This window comes from Oncorhynchus mykiss, chromosome 19 (genome assembly GCF_013265735.2).
Source record: "Oncorhynchus mykiss isolate Arlee chromosome 19, USDA_OmykA_1.1, whole genome shotgun sequence".
NCBI lineage: Eukaryota > Metazoa > Chordata > Actinopteri > Salmoniformes > Salmonidae > Oncorhynchus > Oncorhynchus mykiss.
In genome coordinates this window covers 15,500,564-15,516,148 of record NC_048583.1, presented here as the reverse complement: position 1 = coordinate 15,516,148, position 15,585 = coordinate 15,500,564, and the positions used below count along the sequence as shown (strand labels likewise).

The 15,585-nt window shown below is 43.3% G+C and overlaps 1 non-coding gene across 1 annotated transcript; it reads left to right on the top strand.

Annotated features, from left to right (window-relative positions):
• Positions 1 to 3,998: 3,998 nt before the first annotated feature.
• Positions 3,999 to 14,601, top strand: LOC110498478. The gene is made up of 7 exons (XR_005037586.1): positions 3,999 to 4,641; positions 4,876 to 5,006; positions 5,185 to 5,355; positions 7,568 to 7,732; positions 8,091 to 8,199; positions 13,114 to 13,902; positions 13,986 to 14,601. It is a non-coding gene; the product is annotated as a neurotrophin receptor-interacting factor homolog (transcript).
• Positions 14,602 to 15,585: the final 984 nt, after the last annotated feature.

Sequence of the window (15,585 nt, the reverse complement as noted above, 5' to 3'; positions counted from 1 at the left end):
TGAATTTTTCACAGAACTGCTTGTTGCAATTTTGATGAGGCTCTCTTGTTCAGATATAGGTAAGTGGACTGGAGGCAGGGCATGAAAGGGACAACAAATCCAGTTGATTATGGAATCCGTTTCGGGAAAGTACCTGCATAATTGCGCACTAGATGACAGCAAATGGACCCATCACGACCCTACAGGAAGGGTGAGAAATCCATATCTTCATTTAAACCAGGGTATTTAGTGGCCTGTAGTTTGTAAATCCCAAAACTTTCCCTTTGGCTTAACGGTTTAAGACGGTCCCCTTTTCTAATAGAGGCCGGAATATGATCAATACCCATAGCTTGTAGGGAGGCAGGGTTGCCATGGTGTAGGGACTTGTAGGGACTTGCTCTATTGCCCTCAGCTATGGTTAGACTGTTGTTGTTTATGTTTTGCTGTGTTCTAGTGTACTATGGAATATTTAGCTTTCTTATTCTTGACACTTCTCCCAGTCATATTTAAGGTTAGAACTACCTTTTAGTGTTCCTATACTTCTAGTTTGGAGTTGTATTTTTATGATAACATAGCTACAGTATTTCAATGTGTATAGTATTGCTTACTAGGTGTGTCCAATCAATTGTGTAACCACTCCCTCTTCCAATTAGGGCTAATTGATAAGCTGTTTAAAAGAGGACCTTGTATTCCATTTTTTTTTGTACTCCCTGACGAAGGCCATGCAGCCGAAACGCGTTGGTTTAAAAAAAAAACTTTGTTTCTATTGAACGTGCCATACTAATAAAGGCATTGTAATCAATTATATGAAGAGTGCATTGGTTCTCCTTTCTTTTCTTTTTGATAGATATGCATCTGTTGGTCACAGATACCTAAAACAAAGGGCAGGGCCACCTGAGTGGCGCAGCAGTCTAAGGCACTGCAGTGCTTGAGGAGTCACTACAGATCCGGGTTTGATCCTGGGCTGTGTTGCTGCCGGCTGTGACTGGGAGACCCTTGAGGCGACACACAATTGGCCCAGAGTCGTTAGAGAAGGGTTTGGTCGGCCGGGATGGCCTTGTCCCATCGCTCTCTAGCAACTCCTATGGCAGGTTGGGCGTATGCACGCTGACACTATCGCCAGTTGTACTGCGTTTCCTCCGTCACATTGGTGTGGCTGGCTTCTAAGTTAAGCGAGCAGTGTGGCTTGACGGGGTCGTGTTTCGGGGGACACATGGCTCCCGACCTTTGCCTCTCCCTAGTCTTTACGGGAGTTGAGGCTAAGGGACAAGACTTTAACTACCAATTGGATATCACAAAATTTGGAAGACAAAGGGGGTAAAAAATACGATTTTTTTAAAAGTAGGGCGTGGATCAGAAAAACAGTCAATATCTGGTTTGACTACCATTTGCCTCATGGAGTGTGACATTCCTTCTTCTAGAGTTGATCAGGCTGTTGATTTTGGCCTGTGGTATGTTTTCCCACTCTTCAATGGCTGTGTGAAGTTGCTGAATATTGGCGGGAACTGGAACACACTGTCGTACATGTCGATCCAGAGCATCCCACACATGCTCAATGAGTGACATGTCTGGTACAGGCCATGGAAGAACGGGGACATTTTCAGCTTCCAGGAATTGTGTACAGATCCTTGCTTTCATGGGGCCGTGCATTATCATGCTGAAACATGAGGTGATGGAGGCAGATGAATGTCATGACAGTGGGCCTCATGGTCACTGTGTCTCTTGAGTATTCAAATTGCCATCAATAAAATGCAATTGTGTTCATTGTCCGTAGCTTATGCCTGCCCATACCATAACCCCACCACCACCATTGGTCAATCTGTTCACAACGTTTGACATCAGCAAACAGCTCGCCCACACGACGCCATTAGCCTCTCATCTGCCTGGTAGAGTTGAAATCGGGATTCATCTGTGAAGAGCACACTTCTCCAGTGGCCATTGAAGGTGAGCATTTGCCCACTGAAGTTGGTTACAACTCCGAACTGCAGTCAGGTCAAGACCCTGGTGAGGACAACAGCACTCAGATGAGCTTCCCTGAGATGGTGTCTGACTGTGCAGAAATTATTCTGTTGTGAAAACCCACAGTTTCATCAGCTGTCCGGGTAGCTGGTCAACACCTTAACCATTACACTAAGAGGTCATAAGTCTAGAGCAAAACCTGTTACATGTGCGTGAGTCTCAGCTTTCAATAATTTGCTCAAACCCCTCTACATAAGTTTTTGTTAAAAAAAGACCTGGCCCCAAGCCCCTTCGGGATCTGCCCTTCCCTCACAAACACCTCTCTAGCTCTGCCCGTGTTAATCACACAGACGAATAGTTGGTACCAGCAGATGCAAAAGAGATAGAATCCAATGGTAAAATCCAGAAGTAAGTAGCTCAAACACAGTGGGCATGTCCGAATACCTGTACTTGCATCCTAAAGAGTAGATAGACTGTTTGAGTATGCGGGGAAAAAAAGTATTTTTATAATATGACATTTTGAAAATGTACTGTACTTTTAAGGTCATACTCATTTTGGCTTTGACAGCAGCTGACAATCAGATATGGGGATGTGCTACCGAAATTAACCAATAATGCGAAAAACAACCCAATCGCGCATGACGCATTCTCAGTATGCGAAAATAGAACGTTTTATTGAATGTGAATGAGAAAATCGAGCATGGTTTAAATGTTAGCACGTTATACTAATATCAGCTCTTAATCTATAATGAAACAAAAAAATACAACGCAACATGCAACAATTTCAAAGAATTTGCTGAGTTACAGGGAAAACAGTGAACTACAGTGAACACCAATGATCCCGGATGTGGAGGTCCTGGGCTGGTGTCACACGTGGTCTGCAGTTGTGAGGCCAGTTGGATGTACTGCCAAATTCTCTAAAATTATGGAGGCGTACCAATGTCAGCATACCAATTGCACGCTCCCTCAACATGAGACATCTGTGGAATTGTGTTGTGTGACAAAACTGCACATTTTACAATGGTATTTTATTGTCCCCAGCACAAGGTGCACCTGTGTAATGATCATTCTGTTCAATCAGCTTCTTGAAATGCCACTCAGGTGGATGGATTATCTTGACAAAGGATTAATTGCTCACTAACAGAGATGTAAACATTTGGGCACAAAATTTGACAGAAATAAGATTGTGTATGGAGCATTTCTAGAATCTTTTATATTAGTTAATGAAACATGCACTTTACATTTTGCGTTTATATTTTTGTTCAGTGTAGTATAATTTGAAGCACACTTTTCCACAATGCAATGGAAATTCTGACTTATCCCTACAGTTTTCTGGCTCATGTGAACTACAATCCCGACTGTGTTTGAATGTAAATAATCATTGCTTGTGATACGGCCATAGAAACATATGGCCCTTAGCATGAAAGAATCCTTTAAAATAAAAAATATACACTTACAGTAGTTAGCAGTTTTGCACAGATCCATACAACTATGTGACTTTATGACCAACATTATCCTATTTATACTTTGTAGTAAATAACACTAGAATTAATGTTTCTGGCTCATATCGATGCCACAGGCTGTTTAAAACCAGATCATTTGGTTTTAAGGGGCAGCTGACCTTTAATTTAACCACATACTCTTTAAGCTAAGCAACCAATAAGATCCTTTCTCTTCAGTAAAGGAGAGGCCAAGGTCTTAATAAGAAGTTGTTTTTTAATTGAAGGACTTGTGGAACAGCAAGGGAAAGGGAAGACCCCTGTTTTAAGATCCAGGAAAGGGTGGGGGAGGACTTCAGGTCAAGAGAGAAGAGAGGGAAGTCTAATCACAAGGCTGAGACTCATAAGGCTCAACAGCACTTTGAAATCAGAAGGGAAACATTCAACTGGAAAGTGTGATCACTGCCAGAAGATGGAGACAGTGGAACACATTCCATTTCAGTGCCAGCAATGTGGGAGGGAAAAATACAATTTGTTATTACGATTAAGGAATAATGGTATTGAGGAGTTAAATTGAATTTAAGAAAACCTTAAGCTGATATTGTATTTAATTCTGTATTTCGTTTCCTAAGAGAAGGCAGGGTTTAATTGGGTAGAGCTCAACTTTAGACCTCCCATGTCGCTGGTTCACACTCCAGTCCAGTTGGTGGCGGTAATGCATCACTAATGTTGATTGCCAACCGCGATTTAAAAACCACAGAAGTGTAAACGGAACTGAACGGTGACCAAGAAAAAAATGTAAATGTTAGCGATTTTATTAGTTATTTAGAAACTTATTAACACACGAACTCAAAACATGACTCTTAACTAAACAGCATCACCTACTTACCCCCCAGGTAGTATTTCATTCGTGTTGGAGACAGGACTTGGGTGATACATCTGTTATCTAGGTAACGCTAACGTTAGCTGCTAACAATGGCTAACTGTATGGTTTTTCACACTCAAATAGCCTCCATTATGGAGGTGCTAGCAAATGCAGCCGTGGCAGACATCTGTAAAATCGTAGACGACGACTATGCAGTGTTTCGTTTGGAAATAACTCAAAGCCAGAAAGAAAACAGGGTATTGCAGAGGAAACTACAGCAACTCGAATTGAAGATGGCACGGGAGCGTGTAGAGAGGACAACGCGAGACCGCGTCGTCGCCAGTCGTCCCAGTAACGTTAGCGCTAAGATCCTCGACCGATACAGAGGGATGGCAAGAGGTACATTTTTGCAGAGGTCGAGGGGCCTGTCGCCCCGTTCACATCTGCACGTTTGACTTTAGATGTGTTAATCACATATAGTAGGCTATAGTTCCCCTGATTACTTAGCAAACTTGCTGAAAGACACTATCACATTCTATCCTGATAATATATTTCCTATTATTTGCTCTTTGAAAAAATGAGCAGTGACGACTCAGTACCTAACCACCTCTTTTCCCCCAATCACTCTTTAAGGTGAAGGACATCTCACTGGAGGCCACAGAAGCTTTGTGAAGCCAGCGGAACACAATACATGGAGACATGACCAACCAATCAATGTTGATGAGGGGAATGGAACCTCAACCCAGGATGTTATTGTGATAGAGGTTAGTGTCATAGTATTACATCAAATATGGCCAGTTTATTTCAGAAAGACTCCCATCAGCTATTCACTTAATTATATTTACATCCACATGTATCTGCCATGGGGGAGCTTGTGAGACTTCCCTATGACATTGTTATCCAATGCTACTCATGTACCAGTAATAACCTCTCTTGTGTCAGTCTGCAGAGGCTGCAGGTCCTGGGGTGAAGCAGGAGACATCTGAAAGAGAGGAGGACCTACGGCACAGCAGAGACATCCAGACTGGAGCAGCGCCTGGAGTGGTGCCCCCTGTAGCTACTGGGTCACCTGCCAACGTGCCCCAGGACAGGTCCCGATGCAGCATCACGGAGGTCAGTTTAACGCCGAACGCGGTCTTCAACACTACAGCGATGGACCCTGGCAACATATCCTTGGCTTTAGAGACCCAGACTGATCTCTCTAGAGGGGACTGGAACCAGTACAGTAGTAGTGTATACTCTGAAGGGTGCCTGGATAAGAAAGGGGAGGCTCTAGTGGTAGATGGCAACTGTGAAAGTTGAAGGTGATGTTCCTCTGACATGGAATGCAGACGAGACTCACTTACGGGAGGACACTCACAAGGCAGAGATTTCTTAGACTACAGGGAAAGCTTAGAGACAAATCCAAATGTTGCAACCCACTCCCTTTTACACACGCTCAGGGGTCGCGACCCAGTGTCCTCGTCAATAGGGCCTTCCAATTCACATGACTGCTATCAGTTATTGAACTCAAAGGGCCAAGGCTCGGGGAGGGGGAGCAACATCAGGCAGTAGTAAAGAGAAACGGTTCCTCTGTATGTTCTGTAACAAAGGCTTCAGCAGCCCCCAGAAGGTGGAGATCCATCAGAGGGTCTACAGCTGTCCGTAGTGTGAGATGAGGTTCTCCTACCAGCCCCAGCTGAAGATGCACTTGAAGGTCCATGTTGGAGAAAGGCCGTTTGCCTGTACGCACTGCAGTTAGAGGTTCTCTAAGAGGAGCTACCTCAGGATACACCAGCACCACTGTATAACATAGAAAGTAACCATTCCACTCGATAGCTTCTGACGTTAAATCAAACCCTGCATTGAAGACAAAGATTACTTTTCATTTTTGTCAGCATAAAAGATCCACAGATGCATTTGTAATAACAGGAGTAACAGATTTTAGTGTTGAATATTCCTTGGTAGAATGTTTCATCCAGAAATTGTAGGCTGTGATGTTCACAAATACCTATTTCATTACTTACATTCAACAACTTAATTTTAATGACAATTTATGTAGTTTATCAAGTTAATGCAGATTTTTAGTTGAGACATTACATTTTTTTTGGGGGGGGGGGGGGATTCATTTTAAGATACTCTTTGAAGTGGTAGGGTCTCAGACGTCTTTGGAAGATGGGCAGAGACTTTGCTGTCCTAGCTTCAGCGCTAAGCTCGTTCCACCATTGTGGTGCCTTGACAGAGAAGAGCTTAGACTGGGTTGGGCAGATGCAGCCAAGAGACCAGAGGTGACAGAACGGAGTGCTCGGGTTGGGGTGTAGGGTTTGAGCATAGCCTGAAGGTATGGAGGGGCAGTTCCCCTTGCTGCTCCATAGGCAACCAAAATGGTCTTGTAGTGGATGCGAGCCACGACTGGAAGTCAGTGGAGTGTGTCAAGGAGCGGGGTGACATATGGAAGAACTTGGGAAGGTTAAATACCGGACTGGCTGCAGCGTTCTGGATAAGTTGCAGGGGTTTGATGGCACAAATAGGGAGCCCAGCCAACAGAGAGTTGCTGTAGTCTAGATGGGAGAAGACCATAGCCTGGATTAGGACCTGGGCTGCTTCCTGTGTGAGGAAGGCTCGTACTCTATGGCTTTTGTAGACCATGAACCTGCAAGAGCGAGTCACTGATTTGATTTTAGCAGAGAATGACAGGGTGTTGTCAAGGGTCTCACCAAGGTTCTTTGCACTCTGGGAGAGGGACACCATGGAGTTGTCAACAATGATGGCGAGGTCTTGGAGCGGGCAGGCCTTCCCCGGGAAGATGGGCAGCTCTGTATTGTCGAGATTGAGCTTGAGATGGTGGGCTGACATCCAAGCTGAGATGTCTGCCAGGCAGGCAAACATACATATCTATGTGTGGTTTTCATATGGTGTATATAATTTTTTTTATGTTTAATGAACACAAAATGGGACTTTTCATTATAAGACTTTCATTGAGACTCTCTTTAGTATACGTCACATCTAATCTCACCCTATTCTGCATAAACACGACAGCGCGTGTCTAAATAGACCTACACATACCCACACACTAACAAACACCTACTGTACACGTGAAAATAGTTTAGTCAGGTTTGTCTGATGACTTTTTACCTATCATAGCTGACTTGTTTTTATCCACAACAACATGTTTATGTCCACCATGATGGGTTTAACAACAATGAGGTAATTCTGTAACTACATTATAGGACTCAAACCTAGTGGGGATGGGTAAAGACTCCATGTTGAAAGTGTGTTTATTATCTGTGTGTATGTACCTGAGGGAGTGTATGTTTGTGTAATCTGTATCACCTGTCTCTTCCAGGAGGAGGAGGGTCCAGAGGTGCTGCTGGTGAAGGAGGAGGGGTGTGAGGAGGGTCTGTGGAACCCAGAAGGGACCATGGTCATAGAGGACAACCAGACTACACCTCCTCCTGAACCCGCAGAGGAACCAGCTGAGCAGCACAGGACCACACACAATCTCACTGAGGTGAGCCCACTGTAAACTACTGTCTGAATGGTATTAGGTCAGGGCATGTATCCACAGAGCGGGAGTGCTGATCTGGATCAGTTTTGCCTTTTTAGATCATAATGAGTGACTATGTAGGCAGGTGGGAACCTGATCATAGGTCAGCACTCTTACTCTGATGCTTTGTGAATACGGGCCCAGGTCTTGACATGCCTTTGAATTTATAAAACTATTAAAGAGTGACAAGTAATCAAATTAACTAACATGTTTGCATAGTACTCATAGCAATCCCTCATTGTCCAATCAGAAGATGCTCCACAGCAGGGTGCTCATATCAGATTTCTTAATCCAACATCCTCTCACTCTGTATCTCTTACAGCCAGTAGACATGGAGGATGGGAAGCCTGATCTGCTGCTGGTCAAAGAAGAGACAATAGAAGACGAACCAGAGAGCATTGACCTGAGTCAACTAAAGATGGGGGAGCAAGGTAAGGGAGAAATACACACACTGCCTTCAGAAAGTATTCATACCCCTTGACTTATTCCACATTTGGTGTTACAACCTGAATTCAAAATGTATTAAATAACAAATCCTCATCCATTTACACAAACTACCCCATAATGACAAAGTAAAAACATGTTTTTATATATAAAAAAAAAAATGAAATTCAGAAATATCTAAGTCACAAATATTCACACCGCTGTGTCAATACATCCTAGAATTACCTTTGTCAGCTATTACTGCTGTGAGCCTTTCTGGGTAAGTCCTGCTAAAAGGTGATTTTGTCTCCCAATGGAAAGCAGACTGAACCAGGTTTTCCTCTATTATTTTGACTGTGCTTAGCTCTATTCCATTTATTTTCATTACCAAAAACTCCCTAGTCCTTGCTGATGACCAGCATACCCATAACATGATGCAGCCACCACCATGCTTGAATATATGAAGAGTGGTTCTCAGTGATGCGTTGTGTTGGATCTGCCCCAAACATAACCCTTTGTATTCAGGATGTAGTTAATAAAATTTCTTTGCCATATTTTTTGCAGTTTTAGTTTAGTGCCTTATTGCAAACAGGATTTTTTTAAATATTTTTTTTTAGGGGGGGGGGGTACTTTTTACCCCATTTCTCACCAATTTTGTGATATCAAATTGGTAGTTATAGTTTTGTCCTATCGCTGCAACTCCTGTATGGACTCGGGAGAGGCGAAGGTCGAGAACAATGCATCCTCCGAAACACAACCCCTCCACGCCGCACTGCTTCTTGACACACTGCTCACTTAATCCGGAAGCACCAATGTGTCGGAGGACCGAAGTCAGTGCATGCGCCCATGTAGTCGCTCGAGCGCAGACAAGGACATCCCAGCTGGCCAAACCCTCCGCTAACCCGGACTACACTGGGCCAATTGTGCGCCGCCTCATGGGCCTCCCAGTCGTGGCCCGGCTTGAACCTGGGATTGAACCTGAATCTGTACTGACGCCTCTAGCACTGCGAAGCAGTGCCTTAGACTGCTGCACCACTCGGGAGGCCCTACAGGAAGCATGTTTTGAAATAGTTTTTTTCTGTACAGGCTTCCTTCTTCTCACTCTGTCATTTAGGTTAGTATTGCGGAGTAACTACAATGTTGTTGATCCATACTCAGTTTTCTCGTGTCACAGCCGTTTAACTAAACAAACTATTTTAAAGTCACCATTGGCATCATGGTGGAAATCTGAGTGGTTTCCTTCCTCTCCGCTACTGATTTAGGAAGGACGCCTGTATCTTTGTAGTGACTGGGTGTATTGATACACCATCCAATGTGTAGTTAATAACTTCACCAGGGCTCCCGAGTGGCACAGCGGTCTAAGGCACTGCATCTCAGTGCAAGGGGTGTCACTGCAGTCCCTGGTTTGAATCCAGGCTGCATCACATCCGGCTGTGATTGGGAGTTCCTTAGGGCGGCGCACAATTGGCCCGGGGTAGGCCGTCATAGTTAAGAACAAATTCTTATTTACAGACTTGCCGAGTTAAATATAGGGTAAATTAATTCGTTAATTTATTTTTATTTTAAAAAATGCTCAAAGGGATATTCAATGTCTGCTTTTTTGTTTATCCATCTACCAATAGATGCCTTTCTTTGTGAGGCATTGGAAACCTTCCTGGTCTTTGGTTGAATCTGTGTTTGAAATTCACTGCTTGACTGAGACCTTACAGATAATTGAATGTGTGGGGTACAGAGATGAGTCATGTTAAACACTATTATTTCACACAGTGAGTCCAAGCATCTTATTATGTGACTTGTTAAGCACTGTATAGCCTACATACTGTACAGTAATAGATATTACATTTTCTTCATTCATGAAATCAATAGAACTTATGTTTACATAGAAAAGCACACACATTATAATGCATGAACTTGACTCAAAAAACATTGACTTATCAATGACCCAAGTCCAGCTCAGATAATCCCTACCATTGTGTCGCTGAGTTTTCGTAGTACTGCCTAAAATGTACATTGTCCCAGGGGTGTTGTCAGTCATCAGTAACTTAATTCATGTCCCTCTAACTGCCCTGAGTGCCTCTGTTCATCTTACAGCTATTGTATGCTGTAATGTGCCTATGAACTAGAGTTCTACTCTTAGCACTGAGGTGGTGTGCCCTAGTAGGAATTCCACTGTGTGCAGCTCACCCTGCACTATCAACTCAAACATAAATAACATTGTCATGTCTACTTATAAGCTTCCCAGAAAAGTGCTGAAAATAGCCTACATTAAGAAGCAAGGTTCATGAAATAAATGACTTGCTAGTAACAGATGAAATTCATATTTTGACTCTGAAAAGCACTTAGATAATACCTTTGATAATACAGTGGTATCAATACATGGTTATAACATCTACAGGAAAGACAGAAATGCCGATGGGGGCGGTGTTGCGGTCTATATTCAGAAGCACACTCCTTTAGAGCTTAGAGAGGATCTCATGTTAAATACTGTTGAAGTAATATGGCTACAGGTTAATCTGCCTCACCTAAAGCCCTTCTTGTGGGAAGCTTCTATAGACCCCCCATCTGCTAACAGTCAATATCTGGATAATATGTGTGATGCTTGATAATATATGTGATATCAACAGAGAAGTGTATTTTCTGGGTAATTTCAATATTGATTGGCTCTCATCAAGCTACCCACTCAAGAAAAAGCTTCAAACTGTAACCAGTGCCTTCCATCAGTCAACCTACCAGGGTAGTTACAAACAGCACAGGAATGTAATCATCAACATGTATTGATCACATCTTTACAAATGTTGCCGAAATATGTTTTAAAGCCGTATTCAAATCCATTGGATGTAGTGATCACAATATAGTAGCTATATCTAGGAAAACCAAAGTTCCAAAGGCTTGGCCTAATATAGTGTATAAGAGTCTTGTAGTGATGTGTATGTTGTTGATGTAAAGAATATTTGCTGGTCTGTAGTGTGTAATGAGGAGCAACCAGACACTGTACTTGACACATTTATGAAATTGCTTATTCATGTTACTAATAAGCATGCACCCATTAAGAAAATGACTGTAAAAACTGTTAAATCCCCTTGGATTGATGAGGAATTGAAACATTTTATGGTTTTGAGGGATGAGGCAAAGGAATGGCAAATAAGTTTGGCTGTACAATCGATTGGCGAACATACTGCAAATGTGACTAAACTAAATAAAAATAAGAAACTGTACTATGAAACAAAGATAAATTATATAAAGAATGATCGTAAAAAGCTTTGGAGCACCTTAAATAAAATGTTGGGCAAAAAGGAAAACTCAGCTCCATCATTCACTGAAACAGACATTCATTTAATTGCCAACTACTTGAATATTTTTGTAAAAATTGGCAAGATTTGCAAGCTTAGGCATGACATGCCAGCAACAAACTCCGACACTACACATCCAAGTATAACCAAGTTATGACAAGCATTGTCATTTTGAATTCCCTAAAGTGAGTGTGGAAGTGGTGAAAATATTGTGTTCTATCAACAATGACAAGCCCCCGGGGTATGACAACTTGGAGGTAAAATGACTGAGAATAATAATGGATGATATTGCCACTCCTATTTGCCACGTCTTCAATTTAAGCCTACTAGAAAGTGTGTGCCCTCAAGCCTGGAAGGAAGCTAAATTCATTCATCTACCAAATAATAATAAAGCCCCCTTTACTGGCTCAAATAGCTGACCAATCAGCCTGTTACCAACCCATAGTAAACTTTTTTATTTTTGGGGGTGGGGGGGCAGAAACAATGCTATTTTACAGTAAACAAATTGGCAAGACTTTCAGCACACTTCTTGGGAAGGACATTCAACAAGCATAGCATTTACACAAATTACTGATGATTGGCTGTGAGAAATTTATGATCAAAATATTGTGGGAGCTCTCTTGTTAGACTTCAGTGTGGCTTTTGACATTATCGATCATAGTGGCTGGAAAAGCATGTGTGTTATGGCTTTACACCTGCTATATTGTGGATAAAGAGTTATCTGTCTGAGGGTGCTCTTTAATGGAAGCCTCTACAACATAAACTAGGTAGAATCAGGAATTCCCCAGGGCAGCTGTTTCGGCCCCTTACTTTTCTATATTTAGTAATGACATGCCACGTGTTGATACAACAGTGGGGAGAAGTCTGTCCATAATAAAGTGCTGCTCTGCCTTAGCACTATCAACAAGGCAAGTCCACCTGGACTACTGTTCAGTCGTATGATCAGGTGCCACAGAAGGACTTAGGAAAGTTACAATTGGCTCAGAACAGGGACGCTTGGCTGGCCCTTAAATGTACATAGAGAGCTAGCATTAATAATATGCATGTCAATTTCTAATGGCTCAAAGTGGAGGAGAGGTTGATTTCATCACTACTTGTTTTTGTAAGAAGTGTTGTCAAGCTGAATGCACCGAGCTGCCTATTTAAACTACTATACCACAGCTAGGACACCCATGCATACCCCACAAGACATACCAGCAGAGGTCTCTTCACAGTCCCCAAGTCCAGAATAAACTATGGGAGGTGCACATTACTACATAGAGCCATGACTACATGGAACTCTATTCCACATCAGGTTACTGATGCAAGCAGTAGAATTAGATTTTAAAAAACAGATAAATACACCTTATGGAATAGTGAGGACTGTGAAGAGACACACACAGACACACGCACACGCACTCTACACACAAATATATTGTCGTATGGTGGTATTATACATTTTGTATTGTAGATATGTAGTGGTGTAATAATGCTATATGATGTACTGTTTTAGCTTTTGTTTTATGTGTGATGTAAGTGCCTTAATGTGTTTGGGCCCCAGGAAGTGCAGCAGCTAATGGGGATCCCTAATAAATACATATGTAGAGTTCTCTACCATGTTTGTAAAGTCTACTTTGTAACCTCTTCCTGCAGGTGGTTGGCTGGAGGCTAACAGAGGAGACTGGGCAGCCATATTGGATTCCCAGATCCAGACGGATGCAGCCAAGGGCCCAGGGATCAACATCACTGAGCAGGTCAGGAACAGAGGCGACATAGTGGAGGTCAGTGGATGGGACAGCATCCTCAACTCTGGGCTGGGGAACAACACTGTTAACTACAACCAGAAACAGACAGTGGAACACAAAACGACAACCAAAATTAGTCTCCATGACAACAGACTGGCTGAGACCAGGGCGAGGCTTAGATTTGGTCTGCGGGGACAGGGAGGTGTCCGTAAGACAACAGACACACACTCGGCTAGCGATGCTCCATCCTGCTCCTATAGTTGTGATTCAGAGAGACTGATGACGCCTCAGGTTAACCCCCTACCAGGTGCTGCCTTCAGCCTGCCTTCTATAGGATCTATCAACTGGAACATGGACCCTGCGACGACACAGACACTCCCTGGCCTTAATCCTCCTCACACTCTCCTAATGTTAAACCAGACCTCGGACAATGCCAGTGCCTCAACACTAAATGGCTACACAAACCTATTGACAAATGACAGTAGTAGTAACACTATCAGTCGGTCCAGTGGCAAAGAGAAGCGCTTCCCTTGTTCATTCTGTGGGAAAACTTTCAGTTTTCCTAAACAGGTGGAGATCCACCAGAGGATGCACATAGCAGAGACATCGTTCAGCTGCCACCTGTGCCGGGCCTGTTTTTCACACTTGTCCAGCCTAAAGAGGCACCAGAGGGTCCACACAGGGGAGAAACCATTTGGCTGCCACCTGTGCAAGGCCAGTTTTTCACACTCATCCAACCTGACAAGGCACCAGAGAGTCCACACAAGGGAGAAATCCTAGAGCTGCCCCAGTGTGAGAAGAGGTTCTCGCACCAGCTGAAGATGCACCTGAAGATCCACACAAAAGAGCCCGTTCGCCTGTACGCACTGCGAGAAGAGGTTCTCAGAGAGGAGCTACCTCAGGATACACCAGCAGAAAATGCACACAGCCCATGTGTAGTGACATGTAATTTAGTACTAGTTAGTTTGTAGTCAATTCTGTTTGTTTTGGATGTAAGTAGGGAAACTGAATGAGGTGAATTGAGGAAAGAATGAGTATGATGAGACAGAGTTGATGATATGGTGATCGTTGGTGTGATGGTGTCTCTAAAAATGCTTCACTGATGTAAAGTGAACCTTGTCCTGTTTTGATGCTGGTGTTTTATAATGAGGAAATGATAGTGCCTTAATTCATGTTTACTTGACTTGAAGTAGTGATGTGTCTAATGTTGAACCTTTTCCAAAGTATTCTAAAATTAATTTTCTCAAAGCGAGTGTCCAAGAGTTACAGAAAAAGTCAAGTGTTACCATAATGAAGTTATTCTACTTGTTACATGTTTTGTACAATTATAAAGTACTGTACTTCACTGTGTGAGTGTATGACCATTTTGTTGAAATTAAATACAACATTGACTCTGTTCTGACTGACTTGGTTATTTTTGTGTCATTGCAGGGACTGAGTTTTCCTTATCTCAGTTAAGCCAAAACATTATACTTCACTTTTTTAATCAACACATGGACATTTTTTATAATGAACTCCAAGGCTCCATATTGTTAGCTACTTGAATCACAGTGATAGAGATGGGCTTGACTGTGGTTATTTTTACTATCATGTCATGCTTCTGTGTGTACAGCAGAGAGTTTCTTATATAAACCGTTATGCTTTTCTGTTCAATTTGTGTTTACAGTCTGCAGTCCATGAGGACCTGCTGATATCCGGTGTTACTGGTGGGAGAGACTGGACCTCTGAAGCGGCTGGTCACAAACTCTGGCCCCGGATCAGGACCCTGGATCAGGAGCCGCCACTCTTCCTTCGTGAGTCGGAACCAGGACCCAACCACGAAGGACAGAGACCCCACCACCACACAGAACACAACCAGTGGACAGGTGGACTCAAGACCCTCAGTCCTGGTGGTCATCAGAGAGACCGAGGATCCAGTCAGCAATTGAGGCTCTTGTCTTCACAGTCTCAGTGCAGGGAAGGAACAGGGCCTGGGGCTGATAGAGATAGACCCTCCTGTTCCTATGATACAAACACCACAGTATCCATGATGAACAGAGCGGGTCACCCTGGGCTTCAGCCTTCACAGAGAGTGGTGGGAGACCCGCCTAGTGGGAGTCTAACTGGAAGTCTTTCTCCTTCAATATCTCCTCTAATGCCTGGTGACTGGGTTCATAGAAAGCCTGGACCTGGGTCTAGCCTTTCTCAGCTGCCTCATAGTTATCCCACCAATACAGACAGGGTCAGGATGGGCTTTCACCATGAGAGGTACCTAGCCTATAACACTGCAGACAATCCCAACAACACCGAAACCATGGCTAGAGGTCAAGGAGGGAGCTCAAAGACTAACCACATGAGGGTGGTGGCTCCTGCTTCTACCTCCTCTGGTGTCATTGGGTCA